At 42.2% G+C, this 23,819-nt stretch overlaps 1 pseudogene; it reads left to right on the forward strand.

Annotated features, from left to right (window-relative positions):
• The first annotated feature begins 2,215 nt into the window (after positions 1-2,215).
• The window catches only part of LOC147438946 (uncharacterized), a 28,477-nt pseudogene continuing 6,873 nt past the window's right edge, over positions 2,216-23,819 (forward strand).

Consider the following 23,819-nt stretch of genomic DNA (forward strand, 5'->3'; position numbering starts at 1 on the left):
AGGCAATCTTGTAAGGATTTTGGGACGATGAATATTATGAATGAGGAGATAAGGTTTTGCTATGTATGTTGTGTGTTCTCTCTTTCACGGTGTTTTTGAATTCCTCACACCACACCACATAATTGGTGCATTGGCTTTCCGAGGGCACTATTGTGTTTGTCTTGTCAAGCTCTTTGTGTGGATAACTACATTGCAAAGTGAGTTTGATGACCTAGTCTTGCTCCACATAGTCTCAGTATGCTACCTATGAAGTTTGGAGTCAATTGGAGATTGTTCAAGGATTTGCATGTAGTTAGGTGAGAGGTCCGAAGAAGAGGATCAAAGATTTTGGTGGATTGAGTACACTTTGAGCGTTGTAGTGGAATGTGTTGTGTTTAGACAAGAGCCTGACAACCTCTTGGCATGCCTCCATGCCCGAATCGAGTCATTTGCTTCCGAAGATTGACATTTTGTCTTGGTTCCATCTCTTTTAGAGATGTGATAGAGGTGTTGACTTGAGTGGACCCCTGACATTGGCACTGTTGCCCGGGAATGAGTACCTAGAGTAGAGTGAACACAACTGAATCAAACAAGGTGGCCTTAATTAGACTCTTAGGTTAGATAGGTTAGAAGAGGAGACCAGGGTTTTCATGGTCATTGCTTTGTAGATGATTGTGGTGAGTTTCTTGCTACAAAAGTGTCGACAAGTTAGGATAAGTGTTGTAAATATGGTTAAAGCTTAGTGCAAGGCTTGATCAACATGCAGAGTGCTAAAGCTTACACTAGGCGAGAAAAACACAAGAAAACGGATTTTTTTAAAATTTCAGTTAGGGAATGTAGATTAAGAACTTTAAATCAATTTTTGGTTTGTTTTTTATGTTTAGGAGTAGACTAAGTAGGCAAGATTGACAAGTAATCTCCGCATCTCAGTAAATCTGCATATCACTGAAAAGATCATGTTGCCAAGGGTAGAAAAAGCTTGAATAATGATAGTGTAGCCAAGGAAGTGAAAGCTTCTGGTCTTGATGTGTGTGAAAAATAGTGTGAATGCACTACATCACCAAAATTCACAAAATACTCTAAATCAACATCTGCGAGAGAAAATTGCAATTTTCTCCTATAGATGAAGCCAGAGGACAGGAATGTGCATGATACCTCATCAATATCTCTGACTAATGTGTTTAAGCTAGTGTGTGAAGTTTGGTACAACCTAAACACCAAAAAGTGAATATGGAGCCAACTTTGGTTTTTTTGCCAAAAAAGTGTTGCACCAATTGTGGTGAAAATTTCCAAAAGCACTATTGAAGAAGGGTAGAACACTTGAGACTTGTCAAAAATTTTGAAAAAAATGGCCAAAAGCAGGAGTCAGGGAAAAAATCGACTTTTTTTCATCAACTTCTTATAGGTAAGTTTTTTTTGGATAATTTTGATACCAGGGACTTCTCTTAAGTAGTGCAAGACACCGATAAGGTTAGAATTGAGAAAAGTGCACTATTCCACTTGGGGATGCAAAAATTTCATTTTTTGTACCTGACCCTAACCACACTTACATTGAGGAGCCCATATTTGCATCAGAGGAAGTCCTCAGGGTAAGTAGCACACTTTATAGTCAGATATAGACTTACTCTTTTGATCATGAGAATAGGGTAAACACCACTATGAAACCACGCCAAGAGGAGATCAAGGGACTCTTGAGACCATCAAAGAGTCAAAACCTTGAATTTCTTGCCAATACTAGTTGTTTTGGCTAGGAATAAAGGCCTTGAGACAACTAGAAGGGAAAAGCACCTCAGAAGACTGTATGCAAGAAAAGATGGCGATTTTTTCCCACAGAGTGATAGGATAGAAAAATTTCAGTTAACTCTGGTTCCACCTTATGGAGTAAGACTTGTAGGGAATTACTAGGTCTAAAGATCATTGAAGTTGTGCATGAGACCCTATAATTGATCAATTTTGTGTGTGCATCAATTGCTGGTTGGACTTAACTACTTCCATGTTCAAGTTTTTATTGAGCCTTGTACAAGAAGGATGATTGCAAGAGAGGAGTTGGTATACCGAAGGAAGCTGAGAGAATCTAAACACTTCCATGTAACATGTTAGGGTTGAAAATTATTAGATTGTTCATGCTTTTGAGATCAAGAGCTTGGTATCGGTTAGTGTCAGATTACTTAGAGACCAAGTGAGTAGGGGATCCGCAGAAGATAATGTTAACCAAGTAAACATAGAATCCTTAGCAATGGTGCAGGAGGAGGCCATTTTAGACAGTTCTTCTGAGTTAGTCTTCACCATGCTTATGGTAGAGAAAGCACCTAAAATGAGTTACCACAGTGAGAAACATGGAGAGGGAATATCAGGAAATCCTGAAGTTCCCCACACAAAACAAATACACTACTACTACACTAATGGTTAGGGAGCTAGAATCTATGTCCACAACCATCATAAGTGTTATGTTCGAGAGGACTTGGGAAACCCTGAGTTCCATGAACTAGTTGAGGTTCTTGATTACAAAGACCATCAATGAGAGAGGGGTTGCCTATCCTAGGACGGATAATCCAACCTTTTGATGCTATGGGGATGAGTGGAACCAAAGATAAAGTTTACGAGGGAATCGAGAGACCTCCTTCGGAGAATGACCCAAGAGCAAGATGTAAAAGCTAGAGGGAATGCCGGTAGATGACCCTTGAGTGGGGTTATACAAGTTAGTGACCAAAGAAGGGAATAACTATTACATCAATGAGGACGTCAGCTCGAGGGAACTCACTCACATCAAGCGGATGTACATGTATGTCTACAAGCTTGACATGAGTAAATGACTTATTTTGGTAGACAACAAAGGAGATGAGTATATATATGCATATATGGCAGGCACGGAAAAGATTTCTTGTTGGGGAGACCCATTCTCTGTCAACTATTTGAATCAAAATGCCCTTAGATAGGCAATTGAGAAAGAGGTGAGTTTCATGGATTGAGTCATCAAAATTCCACCCCATGTAAAGAGTGTTCGTAGTAACGAAGATTCCAGATCCATGGATAAGAAGAGGTAGCTTTTCAGAAACAAAGCCTATTAGAGGTGGCTATATGACCATTACAGGGTCATCCAAATCACACCACAGTGAGAGGGCGAGGCCAACTGCCCATACAAGGGAGGAACTTAGAGCCTCACCTAGAATGACAACCTCCCCTTACGAGGAAGCTATTGCAGGAGCTCCTGGAATGATGAGGTATGTCACTGAGCCAAGGCCCATGTTCCTATCCCAAGTTGAAAAATGCACGGCTTTGAAATAAAATGGATTAGGGGATCCCCATGCGCACTTAGCATTTTTCAAATAGGTGTTGAGAGTTTAATACGTCATGAATTTCCACATCCAATTTGAAGGATTTGGATTGACCTTGGAAGGCACCACCCTCACTTGGTTCCAACCTTTGGAAAAGGAAGACTATGGGAATATAAACGCGTTGCTTCAAGATTTCATGGAAGAGTTTTCCATGAGGGGAATCAAGCACAATACTGTGTTGCAGATTCATTCCTTCAAACAAACGGAGGGAGAGAGATTTTGAGAAGTCTCTTTTTGCGATTCAAGCAATACATCAAGATGTGTCTATCACGTGAGAAACCTCAGGAAGATCTTCAGGTAGTATTGTTCATAGAAGGGCTCAAGAACGAACACCTCAAGAAGGATTTACATTTGAAAAAGTGTATGTCTCCGAACGAGGTTACAAAGGAAGCCATCTTTTTAATGGACAATTGCTAGATATACGAATAAGTGATAAGGGATGTGGATTGTCATAATAATCAATATCTAATTCTCCTAAATGATTTTCTCATATTAAACTGATCATTTAATGTGGGGAAGTGCCAAGGGAGAAAAAGCTAGAATATTGGTTAAGTTAGCAGACCGGCCACAGTAGGGATCCAAAGGAGGGAAAATAGGGATCCAAAGGGGGGGCCATCTGCAAAAGAGCCATGTGAAACAACGGGCTAAAAAGACCCTAAGGTTCAGCCCATTAAGACTTCCAAAATGCTAAGGTTCCAAAATTCAAAGGTTGTGTCCAAAGGTCAACCTTAGGGAAAATTGGATGCTTAGTGTGTGCCCAAAAAGTCTTTCTACATCCCTACATGGGAGGGGGCAAGCCCCAAAGCTAGGGGATGAGAGAGAAAGCCACACACACACACACAGGCTCCCTTTACACAAAGGGAATGAGGGACACATGTCAGCTCCCTAGGCCAGATGCCCACAAGGTATGCCCAATTCCTATTGGAAGACCCTTGAAGTGGACCAATGAGAATTAGGCTAGAGTAAATCTAGTTTAATTAATTTAAAAACATTTAATAAAAGAAACCAATAAGAATTAAGTGTCCTAGAAGACTATTGGGCAGTCTCCCAAGGGGTCCAATGAGCATTCAGGAGCCCCATGGCTTGCCTGATTCCTATTGGCCAGGAGGCAAAGGGGTCCAATGAGAGTTTAGTTTAATTATTTAATTATCTAAAGCTCTCACAAAAGGGGAAAGGGGGACACATGTCAGAAGGCTATCACTTATGCTGCTTAATCCCTATTGGCTTGACCTGGGGAGGTCCAATGAGGCAAAAGCCAGACTAACTTAGCAGCTAGGGCTCGCCCAAGAGAGAGAGGGGGCTGATTTTTGCTTGGCATTGACACACACACTCTCACACTTGACCATGGTGAAGGGAAAATACTCTATCTCCTCCCAAGCTTTAATGGAGAGCTCATCACCTACTCCAAGCTTGTGAGATAGAAGCCGACATCAACACTCTCTTGGCATGTGGATGCAAATCCAACCAAGAGCCAAGCTTCAATGCATGCTCATCTTCTCTACCAAGCTAATTACTAAGCTAAGCTATGCTAATATGAGTGATTATGTGAGGAGATGTACTTCTTTCTCGTAAGATACTTCTTTTTCCTCTCAATCTACTCTCATACCCTGCTAGCTCTCACCATCTTCGAAGGTGTGTGAGGTCTTGGGTCTGAGAACGGGGATAATTCAAGTTGTGTTTGATTAAGTGTTTTGCTTGGTGTATGAAGCTTCCATCTTCATTGCACTAGCTCGTCTTGAAGGAACACAAAGAATTGTATTGTACAATGTCTCTCTTGATGGGAGAAACCATAATACAAAGCCTTTTGGAGGGGGGACCGGCTCCATGCAAATCCGGTCCTCAACTGTTGTCAATAGCTTAATTGCTCTCTCTTTTGAAAGTATTGTCGATGCTATCTAACTAGGTGTTATGCTTTTTGTTGCTCTCTCCACCCAAGCACTCTTGTAATTCTCATTAGGAATCAACTCTAATGAAATGCTCACTATGTTCATGCTAATTTCCGCTACACATAAGATTTTAGGCCATTAAATGTTACATTGGTATCAGAGCTCAAGGTTTCTCTTTTCTTGCTCAAGAAGGGAGGTCCTCAAGCTAGCTACAAATGGTTGGTATTATTAATTGCCTGTGAGTAAGTAGAATAGGGATTTTTCAGCCTTGCAGTGCGCCTGCCTTTGTGCAGTTAACGGGGCATCACCGTCGAGAGCTATGGTCTTAATAGTGGAGTCCTACGGGGCTTGCCTATGGCTTAACCACTATTGAGCTATTAGAAGCTTGACAGGAGCCGGTGCTGTTTTGGTGTCGAAAGACCCTCTCTTCTATTCCTTGCAATTAATGGTATTCGAGCCGCGGGTACAGTAGCTTGAGTGCTTTTTCTAAAGGGGTAAAGAGGAGTAGCAACTAGGGCTTGAAGTGCCAAAGTACACCTAAAAAGTTTACACCTAAAAGTTGTTAGAATGGCTGACAATATTAAAGAGAGTGAAATTAATGTTGATAACTTTGATTTTGCTCATGAGCAAGCTACTAATGATGCTTCAATGCTTGTTAATTATCTTGTTTCTAGGCTTCAACAAGCCATGGGCAATCCATCTCTCCAAAGTGAAGTGCAACGGTAGCTCCGTGCTCACGGGATTCTCCAAGCTCATCACCATGACGAGAGAACACCTAGGAAGCCTCCTTGTGAGACTACCAAAAGAGGTCTCTCTCCGATTCGGGAAGAAGAAGAGAATCCATATGAAGGGCTCAAGAACTTACTTCTTGATGATGCATCTCCTTCCCAAAGGAGAACTCAAGAGCCTCCACCGAAGGAACGAGAAAGAAGCGAGTCTCCCGCCACCTCGGCGGAGATGGCTCCACGAAGACGGCGGGCTAAACGCTCTCCATCACCACCAAAGCGGAGAAGACCATCACACTCTTCTCCACGCCATAATCCAAAGAGGGATGATAAAAAGCAAGAGAAGAAAAAGGCGAGAAAGAGGACACCCTCTTCTCCATCTTCTTTATCCTCTTCCTCTTATGAAAGCTATGGTGAAGACGACAAAGATCAAGACAAGAAAAAGGCGAGAAAGAGGTCACCCTCTTCTCCACCTTCTTCAAATTCTTCATCTTCTGAAGAAAGTGATGGTGCAACTTTTGAACCATCAAAAAGAAGAGGCCATAGGAAATCCTATGCCGCATGGAAGAGGTCGTCCAAGCTGAAGAAATTCAAAGAGGGAGGGAAGAGCATCTCTTTCCTTACCTATGATGGCACCTTCGGTGCTACAGACAAAGTTTTGGCCTTTATCCAGCAATTCGATGCGGCGTTTGGAGATGAGGGCTTCACGTAGTCCTCTAAGCTACGCCATGTAGCTATGCACTTTCAAAAGTCCGCCAGACAATGGTGGTCTAGCCTACGAGCCAACGGTGAAGCTCCACGAACATGGAAGGCTTTAAGAGCTTCCATTATGAAGCAGTTTTTGGCCACCGATGCCAAAGACAAAGTACTCACCGAATGGCGAAGCTTAAAGCTCTCTCCCAATGAATCCATCCACAAATATGTAGACAAGTTTTGGGACCTACAACTCAAAGCCACTGTCTTCAAAAAGTTGGATTTTGGAGAGCAAAAGCAACAATTTTGTGCGGGCTTAACCGAAGAAATGGCGGAGTATGTCAACTCCCAAAGGCCACGTACCATATCGGCGGTAATACACCATACTATGGTGGCCTCGCGAATCAATTTCCAAACGGGGGGTAAAAGAAATAATAAGCCCCCGGAAAACAAAGGTTCCAATGAGCCTAAGGGGAAGGACAATGTCCAAAAGTCTCCTAAGGGCAATTCCAACAAAGCTAAAGAGAAGGGAGTTTACAAAGGAAAGAATAAACTCTCTCCTGAAGAGCTTGAGCGTTATCGTAAAGATAACCGGTGTTTCAAGTGCGGCGAACAAGGGCATGCGTACCGCTCTTGTCCCCAAAAGAACAACCGCCAAGATCCTCCTAGAGCTTCTTTGGTTGAAATCCAAGAGGAGGAGATTCACCAAACTCACCACAAAGGATCTCCTCTATGCCATGCTTGGGGAAAGGTAAGAGAACATGATGCTTTTATTCTCTTTGACCCTGGTTCTACTCACAATTTCATATCTATGGAGTTAGCCACCAAGCTAGGCATACAATCCTACGAGATGGGAGATATCCTACCCGCAGACAGTGCCTTCAAGGGGCAAGAAGCTTCAGTCACTCCCTTAATCGGGAAATTGAGGCTTCATGTCCAAGGCTATGTGGACAAAGAGGATTTCTTTATCTCTCCTCTCAAGCATGAGGATGTAATCCTAGGGGCACCATGGTTTGACCGTCTGGCTGCCCATGTTAAATTTCCTGAAAGGAGAATCTCCTTTAAGTTCAGGGAAAAGGACATGTATATAGATGCTAGGGAGATGGGTAACACCATCCCCATTGTACATACACCAGCTTTCAACAAGTCAATAAAGAGCTCTATTTCCGTGTACATGATTTTTGTTAAAGATTCTCAAAATGAACCTAATGCTTTAGCAAAAGAAAATAAAAGCAACCAAAAGGAATTAGAGTTATCCAATTTTCTCAAGGGGTTTCAAGATGTCTTTATTGACGACATCCCTTCTGAGCTACCTCCTAAACGAGGTAATGACGACCATGCAATTGAACTTCTTCCAGGAAGTTCACCGCCTAACAAACCTCCTTATAGAGTTTCTCAAGCTCAACAAGAGGAGATTATGCGGCAAGTGCATGAGTTAATTGAGAAGGGCATGGTTAGGCCTAGCTCATCTCCATTTTGCTCACCTGTGCTATTAGTGCAAAAGAAAGACGGCACATATCATATGTGTGTCGACTATAGAGCACTAAATAGGATCACTATCAAGAATAGGTTTCCCGTTCCTCGGGTAGAAGACCTATTTGATAAGCTACAAGGATCGACCTACTTCAGTAGGATTGACCTAAAAAGTGGCTATCATCAAATAAGGATAGTTGATCAAGACATTGTAAAGACCGCATTTCGTACTACATTTGGTCTTTACGAATACATTGTCATGCCTTTTGGCTTGACTAATGCACCAGCCACATTTAACCGCTTGATGGAGAAGCTGTTCAGACCTCATCGAACCTTCACTGGAGTGTTCTTTGATGATATTATCATCTACTCTAATTCATTAGAGGAACATAAGCAACACCTCCAGGTAATATTTCAAGTTTTAAGAGAGAATAAACTTTATGTTAATCGAAAGAAAAGTGAATTTTTCTTGCAAGAGATTCAATATTTAGGTCACATTATCTCTCAAGATGGAATCCAAATGGATCCATCCAAGTTAGAGGTAATAAAAGGATGGCCTAAACCAGGAATCTTCATGAACTAAGAAGCTTTATAGGTATGTGTGCATACTATAGACGCTTCATAGAAAAGTTCTCACAAATTGCGGGACCATTACATGACCTAACAAAGAAAAATGTTAGGTATACGTGGTCTGCTAAGGAGAACAATGCTTTCAAAAAGCTTAAAGAAAAGCTTATCTCTCAACCTGTGCTTACACTACCGGATCTCTCAAAACCATTTGAGGTCCAATGTGATGCTTGTGGTGATTGCCTTGGGGCTGTTTTGCTCCAAGAAGGGCACGCCATAGGCTATGAGAGTCGAAGGCTCGACCCTGTTGAGCAAGCTCTAGGCATATACGAAAAAGAACTCCTTGCAGTTCTACATGCCTTAGACTCATGGAAGCACTATTTATTGGGGACTCCTTTCATTCTGCGAACGGATCACCAAAGTCTTAAGTACTTCATGACGCAGACCAAGCTCTCCGACAAACAAATGAGGTGGGCAAATTTCCTTTCGCAATTTCATTTTCATATTGCTCACATTGCTGGCAAGCATAATCAAGTAGCCGATGCACTCTCAAGACGACCGAGAGTGAATGCGGTTTCCATAGCAACTCACAATGATCTATCTTTAATGATAGATGAGTATGCTATTGATCCCGATTTTAGAGATGTGATTTCAGCCCTTGCCTTAGGGAAGAAAGAAGAACCATTTACTTTACAAGATGGTTATCTTCTCTATGGCAATAGACTATGCGTTACTAACTCACTACGTGAGAAAGTAATGTATGAATCTCATGCTCCCCCATATGCGGGGCATAGAGGGATTCAGTCTACCCTAAAGGGAATTGAAACATATTTCTATTGGCCTACCATGAAAGTGAACATACATGAGTATGTTTCCAAATGTGTGGTATGTCAAAAGACAAAATTTGATAGAGGGAAGCAACTTGGATTGCTTCAACCCTTGCCAATCCCTAATTCACCATGGGAGAGCATATCCATGGATTTTATCTTTGGATTGCCTAAGTCTATCCATGGGAATACGGAAATATGGACGATAGTAGACAGGTTCAGTAAACAAGCTCATTTTATACCTGTCAAAAAGACTATCAAAGCCCATCAAATGGCAACCCTCTTCATTTCACAAATTTTCAAGTACCATGGCTTGCCAATGTCCATAGTGTCGGATAGAGATCCTAGAATGACCAGTAATTTCTGGAAGGGTCTCTTTGAGAATTTAGGAACAAGGCTAAACTTCTCTTCGGCCTATCATCCACAAACTGATGGCCAAAGTGAAATAGCTAACCTAACTATTCTCGATCTACTAAAAGCCTATGTAACGGAAGTAGATCAAAGATCCCAATGGGAGAAGTACTTACCCTTAGTAGAGTATGCTTACAATAACACTGTACATACTTCTACAGGAAAAGCACCTTTCGAGGTAATTGAGGGAAGATCAAAAAGTCCCTTGCTACTTAAGGTACATGGGAAGATCTTCGCTGCAGATGAGTATAGCCGAGACCTACAAGAATCTTTCCAAAAGATTAAGGATGCTATCTCTATCTCACAGCAAAGGCAAAAGGCTGCTGCTGACAAGCACAGAAGAGCCCAAGCCTTTAAAGAAAACGATTGGGTCTTGTTAAAGTTTCCCAAGGCTCGATTAAAGCACACGACGGGCAAGAATCCTACGGGCCACCAAAAGTACTATGCTAAACTAGCAAAAAGGTACTATGGTCCCTTCCAGATTCTTAGGCCAATCAATGAAATGGCCTATCAACTTAAGTTGCCCAATCATTGGCTCATACACAATGCTTTTCATGTGAGCCTCTTAAAGCCTTACAAAGGAGAGCCACCTCAAGAACCAACTATTGAAGACCCACCGGAGATCGAGGACCACGAGGAGGTGCTGCAGCCCGAGTCCATTCTCCGACATGAAGACAAGGTATTAAGAGGCGGTAAGACTATCCGACGATATCTTATTAAGTTTAAGAATTATCCTTTTGAAGATGCTAGATGGATGCAAGGCATACAATTAAAGGATAACCTAAACCTTGTCAATGCTTACAATGCTTCCCAAGAGTAAGCAAATGTACAAAATGTTAAAAATGAACAAAAATTTTTGTCTTATAAGAATCTCTTTTTCTTTATTTGTGCACAAAAATGAAGTAGTATGCATGCTTAGATCAAGTTTGCGGAGACGACGTCTCCCGAACACCAAGTAGAGCTTGTCACTCTACTATGGAAGACTGATAGGACTAATGTGCAGACATGCTTGCGGCAGCCTCAGGCTCTCAAGCGCCAAATGGACTAGTCATCCATTATGGAATGATGTCGTAGGGTAACATAGGGATCCTCTACCCGCTAAGAAAAGGACTCATGCATATGCTTTATCTTCTCTACACCATAGTCGAGGACGACTATGATTTCAAGAGAGAGGTAATGTCATAATAATCAATATCTAATTCTCCTAAATGATTTTCTCATATTAAACTGATCATTTAATGTGGGGAAGTGCCAAGGGAGAAAAAGCTAGAATATTGGTTAAGTTAGCAGACCGGCCACAGTAGGGATCCAAAGGAGGGAAAATAGGGATCCAAAGGGGGGGCCATCTGCAAAAGAGCCATGTGAAACAACGGGCTAAAAAGACCCTAAGGTTCAGCCCATTAAGACTTCCAAAATGCTAAGGTTCCAAAATTCAAAGGTTGTGTCCAAAGGTCAACCTTAGGGAAAATTGGATGCTTAGTGTGTGCCCAAAAAGTCTTTCTACATCCCTACATGGGAGGGGGCGAGCCCCAAAGCTAGGGGATGAGAGAGAAAGCCACACACACACACACAGGCTCCCTTTACACAAAGGGAATGAGGGACACATGTCAGCTCCCTAGGCCAGATGCCCACAAGGTATGCCCAATTCCTATTGGAAGACCCTTGAAGTGGACCAATGAGAATTAGGCTAGAGTAAATCTAGTTTAATTAATTTAAAAACATTTAATAAAAGAAACCAATAAGAATTAAGTGTCCTAGAAGACTATTGGGCAGTCTCCCAAGGGGTCCAATGAGCATTCAGGAGCCCCATGGCTTGCCTGATTCCTATTGGCCAGGAGGCAAAGGGGTCCAATGAGAGTTTAGTTTAATTATTTAATTATCTAAAGCTCTCACAAAAGGGGAAAGGGGGACACATGTCAGAAGGCTATCACTTATGCTGCTTAATCCCTATTGGCTTGACCTGGGGAGGTCCAATGAGGCAAAAGCCAGACTAACTTAGCAGCTAGGGCTCGCCCAAGAGAGAGAGGGGGCTGATTTTTGCTTGGCATTGACACACACACTCTCACACTTGACCATGGTGAAGGGAAAATACTCTATCTCCTCCCAAGCTTTAATGGAGAGCTCATCACCTACTCCAAGCTTGTGAGATAGAAGCCGACATCAACACTCTCTTGGCATGTGGATGCAAATCCAACCAAGAGCCAAGCTTCAATGCATGCTCATCTTCTCTACCAAGCTAATTACTAAGCTAAGCTATGCTAATATGAGTGATTATGTGAGGAGATGTACTTCTTTCTCGTAAGATACTTCTTTTTCCTCTCAATCTACTCTCATACCCTGCTAGCTCTCACCATCTTCGAAGGTGTGTGAGGTCTTGGGTCTGAGAACGGGGATAATTCAAGTTGTGTTTGATTAAGTGTTTTGCTTGGTGTATGAAGCTTCCATCTTCATTGCACTAGCTCGTCTTGAAGGAACACAAAGAATTGTATTGTACAATGTCTCTCTTGATGGGAGAAACCATAATACAAAGCCTTTTGGAGGGGGGACCGGCTCCATGCAAATCCGGTCCTCAACTGTTGTCAATAGCTTAATTGCTCTCTCTTTTGAAAGTATTGTCGATGCTATCTAACTAGGTGTTATGCTTTTTGTTGCTCTCTCCACCCAAGCACTCTTGTAATTCTCATTAGGAATCAACTCTAATGAAATGCTCACTATGTTCATGCTAATTTCCGCTACACATAAGATTTTAGGCCATTAAATGTTACATGGATGCAAGATCAACAAATTCTAGATGAGTAGCTAGTGGACCAAGCACTACGAAAACAACACAACACCAACAAACATTAATGATCACCAAAGATCTTGTGGAAGAACTTGTGAGAAGAATGGGGCCAAAGTTGGGAATTCCAAACTAGAGAATATCACCCTTGAGGCAATGCTTAACCTGTGTAGGATATTATCCGACACCACAATACCCTATGTTGCTGCAGCCATATCCTAGCCAAAGTGGTGTGCTATTGAAAATAAGTGGACAAATCATGCCACTGAGGAATTTTGTTATAATTGGGGACAAATTAGGGAAAGGCCTCATTCTCCTAACCTCCCTTATTATCAAAATACTCCAGCAAACCCTCAAGATCAACCAAATAGACCAACATTACCACCACCAAGATACACCTTTGGACTAGTGAACCTGCAACCATGAGTAGAAAAACCAAGAAAGGTATTAGGCGATCAACCCCCACTACCGGGAGATAATTAAGCAGCAATGAGATATGTATTTTCTAACCAATATCCTGAAGAGATCACTTTAGTGCCAGTATGGATCACATGGAAGAACACCATGGACATTATTATCATAGTGATCCTTTCCCACCAAGGGTGTCATGGAAACCTGTGCACTAGGAAAGTGCCAGTACAGATCACGTGGAAGAACACCATGGACATTATCATCATAGTGATCCTTTCCCACCAAGGGTGTCATGGAAGCCTCTGAACCAGGAAAGTGTTGTTTCATCTTCTACAGCCTTAGAGACGATGAAGAGAAATTTAAATCAAGGCGAGGGGTTTATTCTAAGTCAGGGGACTCTGATGTTCATAGCTAACTAAGGTGAATTCATACCAAAGTCATATCCTCAGAGACCATATGCACATCAACGTAAATAATAGAGACCTCTGGGACCTTGTTTTAGGTGTAGTGGCGATCATTGGGCTAGGGATTGTCTAGAGGATCAACGAAATGCTATGATCAACACTCCTCATGGTAAGAAGAGTGAGGGAGGATGTTGTGGAGGATGCAAAATCAAACACTTATACCCAGACTGTCCTCAAAACCCAGAGAAAAAAGGAAAGGTGACGATCAACATTTAGAAGTTTTACTGTCTTCGAATGGATCAGACTCATAATCAAAAACACCATTGAAGGTAATGACAAAAATACCAACCAAAAATTAATAGTATCCTCTATCCATTCATGAGACAAAATGATAGATATATGAATCTTGCATGGAAGTCAAATTCTAGGCCTTGTTCATCACCACCTTGTTAGGCATGAGATTCAAGACATGGGATTTGTCCATGACCATTGCATTTTTGTGGGTAGATGAAGATGAAAATGACTAAGCAACATCATAGAGTTTTACTCATATCCCTATAGCAGCTACCAATGATACACATGTAAACACAATTAGTAAACTTATTCTCAAGAAGCAAATTCATGTATGTCATGACGCATGTCGCACATACAACAACAAAGGAAAGTGAAAGTATGGATTTTTGTGTGATATCATACTAGACCCTCATTTCTCGAAGTGGATACATACTACCAGCTAAATTAAAAGCATTGAAATGTTGTGGCATACCAGACAATACCCTTCTCCTCCTTTAAAGCACTCATATGAAATCTAATCCGTCACAAACTCATTAATATAATATCAGTTAATCAAATACACAATGAAAATTGAAACAATTAAAACATCCAAAAGTAGCCGTAAAATTGGCTTTAAAAAACCTCAACTAAATTAAACTACAAGTAACAACTAATAGACTTCTAACAAATCCGATTTCAACAATAAAATTTGCTTTGAATACCTTGAAAATCTTGATTATAACAAAAGGCGAGGTTATTTACTACATGAATTCCTCACTTTCAAAACTCAAATAACATAAGGCTTGTGCAAATCACACAATGTTGTCTTGCACCTTGTTGAATTACATTGTCTTGAATTACATTGTCTTAAACCGAGTGCCCTTGAAGATTTCACATTCTTTGACCACCATAAAAACCACATTGTATGAAAACGCTTATCATCAAGCACACGGTGTCAAACCTTATTGTGGAAAACTACATAAATGTTGTTCAAAAGGGCTCATTATATTCACCAAATACCACCAACTCATTAATATAATATTAGTTAGTCAAATACACAATGAAAATTGAAACGATTAAAACATCCAAAAGTAGCCGCTTTAAAAAAACCCAACTAAATTAAACTACAAGTAACAACTAATACACTTCTAACAAATCCGATTTAAACAATAAAATTTGCTTTGAATTCCTTGAAAATCTTGGTTATAACAAAAGGCGAGGTTATTTACTACATGGATTCCTCACCTTCAAAACTCAAATAACATATCTTGTCCAAATCACACAATGTTGTCTTGCACCTTGTTGAATTACATTGTCCTAAACCGAGTGCCCTTGAAAATTTCACATTCTTTGACCACCATAAAAACCACATTGTATGAAAACGCTCTTCATCAAGCACACAATGTCAATCCTTATTGGAAAACTACACAAATGTTGTTCGAAAAGACTCATCATATTCACCAAACACCACCCAACACATCACATAGATGTCTTCTTTTGCAATGTCATGTTACATCATATAGTCTTTTGTTGAGAAGTCTAGTTGCTATCTCATGACAATGCAACACGTTTTACCTCCTAAAGTGTTAGGCAAGGAATTTTATCCAAAGCAACAAGGACCTATAGCTATACATTACAAGTACATGCAAGGAAATATGCTAGTCGCATAGCAAATTGACCGACTTGTCAACATGATCATTCGGAAGGCTACATTAAAAAGAAAAAACAAAACAATGACACCTTTGACCCCAAACAATGACTCAACCATAGAACACCATTGACTCAAGTCCATTGACTCACAATGGAACAAATAAACATATACCAATGGTTGTTGACTACCGAGAATGGTATACATTCCAACATGCACACCTTGGAGTGGGACATTTGATCAAATATTTGACACATGAGTACACTAAACAAGACAAGAGTGTCATACTTGTCACATCTATCAAAGCAGCAACAACAAGACTTAGCAACATTGCATCCATACTTTATTGCTATCTCAAGATACCAACCAGAAATCAATAGTATTCTCTCTCCATTCATGAGACAACTTATAGATATATGTATATAACAGAGAAAAATGTGATAATCATTGATGATATATCTGTGCTCACACAAATGACTTTTGATATTGTCATAAGATAGATTGTGAATATAGCATGTGGCACATTGTTGGATCCTTTCAATGACAAATGTGTCATCTTGCTTTGTGACCTTGCCTAATTATCCCCAGTATGTAATCATGCAAACAATCTTTGGGATACATGTCATATGACAACCTCTATTCATTGGTTGTATGCAACTTTCTATAGTGACATGCCACAAACCTCGAATCACTTAGCTTAGTGACCATTATTCATGGAAGGATTTTTCATGACAATAGCCATAAGTTTTGAAACAAATGTTAGTAAATATCATTGTGTAACCAATTGATTCTTCAAGCCCCTTCTTCTCGGTCCACTCGCTCTGATTAGCTGGAATCTTTCAAGATTCCATTTTTTTCCAAAGCAACTAAAGTATGGACGCGTAAATTAAGACTGCGGTCGAGCTCGTTAGCTACCGAAACATGAGAAGCTCTCGTGCTAAGCCAGTCCACTGCCAGGAATTTACTGCACGCTACTCGACTCCCTACTACCTAGATATATATAAAAAAGACCTGCCTCCCCGCTTCGGCACTCCTTCACCTGACCATGCACTTGCATTGCACGTTTAACACCTGCCAGCACCTATCCTGCACCGAAAGCAAGGCTGTGGGCGCCGGAGAGCTGCAGCGGCCAGAGAGGGTCAATCAAGGCTCGTGATGGTCGGCTCATCTTTTATACCTGTGCCATGCCCAGCTCTGCCGGTGGCTAACTTCGTTTTGCTCGACCAGTTTGCAACTCATTCCTTCGCCGGCTTGGCGCTCAGACAGAACAACTCTCCGTCCCTGCTGCTGGCGAAATCGTAGCTGTGATGGTACAAACAAAAAAATTATATCCCTCTTTCGCGCTCGGAGATGGTGTCTGTCATCAAAGCACATAGAAAATATCTTTCACACTCCCGCCCCCCGCCCCCTCTCTCTCTCTCTCTCTCTCCACGTGCCAAGTCACCCTTTTTTTCCCCTCAAAACCACAAAAGAACCACCTCAAAAAATTCCCAAAATACTTCTGGGTATGAGATTATATATTCGAAAAATTTACCAAAATACCCCTCTAGTCTGTTGAAATTCCCACACTCAAATTTCAAAAATTCATAAAATACCACCAATATTTTGTCAGAAATTCCCAAAATGCACCTCAAATTTGCCAAAACTCCCAAAATACCCCTGCCCTTGGTTGCAAGATAAAATTTATAGAAAGATACAAAATTTGTAGCTTTTCATAAGAAGATTGATTGTCTAGAATTTAAGTTGGTTACTTAGGCTTCGGAGATGAATTGCTTCATTATTTTTAGCAAGGTAATTTGTGACACTCAAAAATGGATCTCGATTATCAAAAAGGAAAATCTTGAACAATCCAGCCAAAATAGATACAAGGGTATCTTGAGAATTTTTAAGTATTTTGGGATTTTTTCGAGGGGTATTTGGGTAGTTTTTCCTATATATTTCTAAAAATAAAAAAAGTTGTAGCCTTTCTTTCCTTTCCTTCCTTTGATTCATCTCCCTACTACCTACTGGGTCTAGTTTCACTTTTCATTAATTAATTAGACCCGCAAATTCCTTCTGCCAGTCTTCCCAAACTAAGGGTCACACTTTCGCCCTAGTTCTCGCGTGCCTAATCGCGTCAGTTTCCATGCACGAGTGCGATTCCTTCTACTGCTTTTGCTTTGTTCATGTCCCGTGCACCCAGCTGGAGCTTGACATTGCTCATTCGCAAGCTTTGCTGGCAAGATCACCTGCGATAGCCGCTCGCCAAGCTCAGCCGTCAAGCAGTTGCTGCCATGGCCCCATCCGTCTAGCCAGCCCCCTCCCCCTCCCCCTTCCCCTCCCCCCCACCATGGCTCCTCCCCAAACGTAGATTCTGTCTCTCTCTCTCTCTCTCTCTCTCTCTCTCTCTCTCTCTTTCCCCCAGCACAGTCACACATACACGTAGCTGTATCTCCGCCTTTGCTCTCTCAGTCCCCATCCTGATCATTTATTCTGCACAGCAAGACGCCCTCGCCTCTTCGTTCAATTTCCGTCCTCTTGCTTCCCTCGCCATGGCACCAGGCTCACCTCGCCCTCGTGCTAGCCATGGAAGGTTGCTCCCTGTCTCGCGTAGGCCATCGCATGGCAAGACTCTCTCTCCCCTTGATCGCGCAGAGAATGGCAGCATTCTCTCTCGCCGCCATACATGTATCTCGCCTTGCGCCACAATGGCCACATGAATGTCTCTCTCTCTCTCTCTCTCTCTCTCTCTCTCTCTCTCTCTCTCTCTCTCTCTCTCTCTCTCTCTCTCTCTCTCTCTCTCTCTCTCTCTCTCTCTCTCTGTGCCTGCGGCGGGCAGCAAAATCCTATCGACCCAGAAAAAATCTCTCTCTCTCTCTCTCTCTCTCTCTCCACGTGTCCTTCCTCTTTTCTATACAACGTTTCGTAAGAAAACTGATTGTCTATCAATAAATACAAGATGACAAAATCGGCGGGCAGAGAGAGAGAGAGAGAGCGAGAGACAGAGAGAGAGAGAGAGACATTCCTGTGGCCATTGTGGCGCAAGGCGGGATACATGTATGGCGGCGAGAGAGAATGCTGCCATTCTCTGCGCGATCAAGGGGAGAGAGAGTCTTGCCATGCGATGGCCTACGCGAGACAGGGAGCAACCTTCCATGGGTAGCACGAGGGCGAGGTGAGCCTGGTGCCATGGCGAGGGAAACAAGAGGACGAAAATTGAACGCAGAGGCGAGGGCATCTTGCTGTGCAGAATAAATGATTAGGATGGGGACTGAGAGAGCAAAGGCGGAGATACAGCTACGTGTATGTGTGACTGTGCTGGGGGAAATAGATAGAGAGAGAGAGAGAGAGAGAGAGAGAGAGAGAGAGAGAGAGAGAGAGAGACAAAATCTATGTTTGGGGAGGAGCCATGGTGGGGGGGAGGGGAAGGGGAAGGGGAACGGGGAGGGGGAGGGGGCTGGCTAGACGGATGGGGCCATGACAGCAAACTGCTTGACGACTGAGCTTGGCGAGCGGCTATCGCAGGTGATCTTGCCAGCAAAGCTTGCGAATGAGCAATGTCAAGCTCCAACTGGGTGCACGGGACATGAACAGAGCAAAAGCAGTAGAAGGAATCGCACTCGTGCATGGAAACTGACGCGATTAGGCATGCGGGAACTGGGGCGAAAGTGTGACCCTTAGTTTGGGAAGACTGGCAGAAGGAATCTGCGGGTCTAATTAATTAATGAAAAGTGAAACTAGACCCAGTAGGTAGTAGGGAGATGAAACAAGGTAAACTAGTGTATACAACATAAAACATGATGTGCCTTTCATGCATGCCACTGCACCTACTAATAGTAGGTACAATGGCCTTTCATTAATGTCAAAGTAGTTACTAATAGTAATTTAATGCCTTTGCAATAAGTTTTTGACCTTTTTTTGATAGAAAATTGCCCGAAGAAAACAACCCAAAGTTCCATGAATGTATTCCTCCTTGAAGAAAATGATCCCGAAGAAAACAACCCAAAACACCCTCCGAGACGAATTATGGAGCCTATCAGAAGAAGTTTTGGACAAATTCTCAGAATAATTCCCACATTGTGACTTACCTCAACATCATGAGCTTTTGTGAGGGAGGCACCGCACACCTAACTAGGTCCGATTGGGGGCAGGGGACCGCCGGCCCGATGGCGGGGCCGGTGGTCCCCTACCCCCGATCGGACCTAGCTAGGTATGCGGTGCCTCCCAAGCAGAAGCTCATGATATTATTCATTGTATGAAAAACATTGGAAAAGACTCCGTTTTCCTACATGAGAAAATTTCTACATCTTCTTGTGTATTAGCACACGCCAACCAAGCCAATAAAGAGACACACAAAAAACACCATTTTATCATCCTAGAAAAAACTCCCAAAATCCTTTAAGAACACCTCAAAACTCCAACCTCTTTCACCCTTTCTTGTACCCTCACCTCTAATCAAACAGTCACAGCTTCAATTTGCCTTGAAAAATACCCTATCCTCTTACCCCAATTTTCCATCAACACACTTTCACAATAACTTCAACACTCTCATCCACAAGTCTACATACAAATTTGAAGGCAAGAAATTCTTCACTCCCTCACGCACCCAGAAACAAGAAGGAAGAAGACATTGGGCATGAGCTCTTCCTCTCCCCCCTAAAAATATTTCTTTGTGGCCTCGGCTATTTTTTGTAATGGTGTGTCTGCCAAGGGGATGATGGTAGGAAGAGAAGGCAATGAATGCCCTCCGCCATCCAGGCCCTCCTTTCTCCCTGCCTCTCTCTCTCTCTCTCTCTCTCTCTCTCTCTCTCTCTCTTCCTTCTCCACCTCTATCTCTTAGAGCAGAGAGCTAACAACATCTCTATCTCCATCAAGTCTTGACCACCTCTCTCTTTTGCATCACTTTTGATGCCAACTCCTTCTTGTTACCCTCCATGTCAGCTAAGATTGTGCTCATTGGTGGAATTGATTGGTGTTGTTGCTGCTCTCCATGAGGGAATGTTCAAGACCAAAGAGTAGTGAGAATCACTTCACTCATACACAACTTGCCCCGACCCCTCTTTGTAGGTGGTTGAGTCCCCGTGCCCGGTTCCCACCAGGCCTTGCTCGGCTCAGCTACCTTTGTCCTTACATTACTCCCCCATTGGAGAAATTCTTTTATACCCAAAAATAAAAGTGGGTATTTCTTCGAAAGAACACTAATGTTTTCCAAAGTGGCGCCTTCTTCAGGTCAATCTTTGCACTTAACTAATGCTTGGTAATGCACATGATGACAAGTTCGTAAATCATGGTAGTCAAGATTGCACCCTAGGGGATCCACTAGTACCTTCCGTATGGTGGCATGTGAGTGCACAATAGGGGCGTTTTCTTAGAACTTCCATAATCGTTTACAATAGGGGGTACCCCCAAATTTGGGGATGCTTATACCATACGTAAGAAGGGGGGTGGCTGTGTGTGTATGTGGGGGGGGGGTGGGGAGGGGAGACAGAGAGAAAGAGTTGTAGGTTCACCACCCTATAAATTAAGAGTATTCTAGGAATTTTCCCCCCAATGTGTGCCATCAAATGGCTAATGTTGGGGATTAAGGTTTGTCATCTACAGATGTTGATTCACTAGGGGCTCGCACATCAGCAATGAGAGTAGGCAATGGTAAATAACAAAGATTATTTTGTCTTCCACCAATTCACATCTAGAAGGCATAAGAAAGGGGAGCCTAGCAGCTCGTGTGCTATGTTGCTTAGCTTTGATTAATGCTTACATTGACAGTTGTAGTAACTTAGATTATACATGTATAGTGCATGTAGGGGCTTATTTGATATTTTCGATCCAGATCTTACATGTCCAGTCATAAACACATGGTCAAAGCAAGTAGGCTTGCTCTCAATTGAACACGTGTACATGTTTTTTGGCAGGCATCTTAGAGCACGTTGAGGTAGTCATGGAGGAGTTGCTGCCAATGATCAAGTGAGTTCTCTACAAAGTTATACATCGTCTATTTACTTTGCAAAGTTCATGTTTTCAATTGCTTTCAACTAGGAAATTCACACTACAAATTGGGATATGTGTGTACTGCATCCGTGTGTGACATAGGCCTAAGAGCTCAACTTCCAAAGATACATGAAGATTCAATACTAGCCTTAATAAAATGGTGTGTGACTTGAACAAGCTTGAGCTTAATCTGTAGAGAGAGAGAGAGAGAGAGAGAGAGAGAGAGAGAGAGAGAGAGAGAGAGAGAGAGAGAGAGAGAGAGTTCTATTATCGTCCTTGGAGGTCAAATATGACTTATGGGACCAAATGAACATGTCACGTGGTGTGAGTGGAGGTCATAAGTGACTCTCGATGCTCAAAAATGGCTGAAATGAGTGTCGCAATAGAGAGTCCACATCGTGGTTGGGAGAGGAACGTATGTAGGGAGAGCTCATGGCTGAATATATGGGGAAAAGAGGACCTAATATGGTCAAAAGCTGAGCACTCAAGTAGTGTGTGGTACTCACTCTCTCGCACTTGATGAGGGCATAAGGTGCAAAGTTGATGAGACTCCTCGCCACTGCCCCAACATCCTGTCCCGCATCGTAGAGAATGGGAGCTAAGACGAATGGAGGCAATGGTACAGATCACACTCAACGGATGGGCTCAAGGATGTAGGGATGGGTTCGGTTATCGTGTTCGGAGAAGAAGAGAGATTTGTAGTTTGGGGCAATGTATGTGGTGTAATGGCTGAAGCGAGAACCTCCGGATTTCTCTCAAGCCGTGATACATTGGCGTTGTAAGAAGGCCTCATTAACTTGGGAGTCGATCGATGCATCCTTGACCAAGTGACATGCATCCCATCTTCCAAACCATTTCTTGATGTCAAGCATCCAACCCGTACTTAGTATTTTGCTCTTGCATGTCTTTTGGACCTTTTGACTTGCTTCATATGCGATTCTAGGAAGTCGATACAAAGGGCTACATTGTGTCTTAAGTATATACTCCACAATCCTTTGCATGCCCAAGACCTCAATGGGAAGCGATTCGGACTCAAGAAGTAAGGAATGTAGGGTGTTTGTGTCTTGTCTTGGAGAAAGTTGGTGAGAAAACACTTTTGGACATTCTCAAACTCTTTCCAAGTAGACTTTCCAATGCTACCACCCCACACCTCCACTCCATAAAGAACCACCGGTGTCACCAATGTGTCAAAGAGGTACTTTTTGAGAGCCCAACACTTGATCTCTCCAACATTGCACATATTCTCAAATGCATAATAAGCCCTCTTTTTGGCTTCCAAGCGACGCATTGTGCAATCCTTCCATTTATGATTGGATGGAACCTCAAGGCCAAGGTACTTGAAGCTATCTACCACTTCAAGTTGCTCATTGTTGTATACAATGCATGGATTTTCATCATTGAGGGTCTTTACAAGCATAACCTTGGTTTTGGATCCATTCACGATCAGCCCGCTATGTAGACAAAACCGTTCCAAGACACTCATAAGCTTTTGTGCATCTTCTAAGGTATGTGCCAAGAGCACTACATCATCGGCATAAAGCAAAAGCATGATCACCACATTTTCAATCTTAATCTCTTCTATGCCTTCTTGTTGCATAAAATCAAGAACCATGCATTCCAATTCATCAATGAGTAGCCCAAAGAGGGTTGGGGAAAGTGGACATTTTTTATTGACACCAATGGTGCTTGCAAAAAATTCTGAAATTCCATCTCCTATACGTAGTCGACATATCACTTTTTGGTAGATGCGAAAGACTGCATGCATAAATTCTCTCCGCACTTGAAGGCTTTGCATACATCTCCAAAGATTTCCTCGCGGTACCATGTCAAAAGCTTTCTCATTAGGGCCAAAAACGTCTAAAAAAGGGCTGTTTGGTAATCCACGGATTAAGAAATTGGCCAATACTCACTTGACACGTATACAAAAGTATGGCATTCCTGTCTCCTCTAGCTTGAGCTTTTGTGCTTCCACTTTAGCGGAAAACGTCTAAATGTCACTTTCATTTGGCTAAATTGCCTATACTTGATGGCGTCCTTGTTATTTTTGATGTATAACATCATATTCTGGGCCTGATGTACAAGTGCTCTTTTCTATTTAATATTGTACAATACTAAGCTAGAAGATACGAAATCTTTCTTTTCAAACAGTGATGATGACGCCTATTAATAACATCATATTCTGGGCCTAATGTACAAGTGCTCTTTTCTATTATTGTACAATATTAAGCTAGAAGATACGAAATCTTTCTTTTCAAACAGTGATGATGACGCCTATTAATGACTAATCCGTATTTTTTTTAATGTCTTCTTTTCACTTAGCCTCTACTTCTAAGCACCACATCAAGAGCTTGCACCTAGCACGTGCGTACATAATATCTACATCAACATGGGACCACACCTGAAGACATCCTTTCTCACATTGTTTTGAATCAATGACCACA

The sequence above is a fragment of the Adiantum capillus-veneris genome, chromosome 16 (genome assembly GCF_014529385.1).
Source record: "Adiantum capillus-veneris isolate H3 chromosome 16, ASM1452938v2, whole genome shotgun sequence".
NCBI classification, from domain to species: Eukaryota; Viridiplantae; Streptophyta; class Polypodiopsida; order Polypodiales; family Pteridaceae; genus Adiantum; species Adiantum capillus-veneris.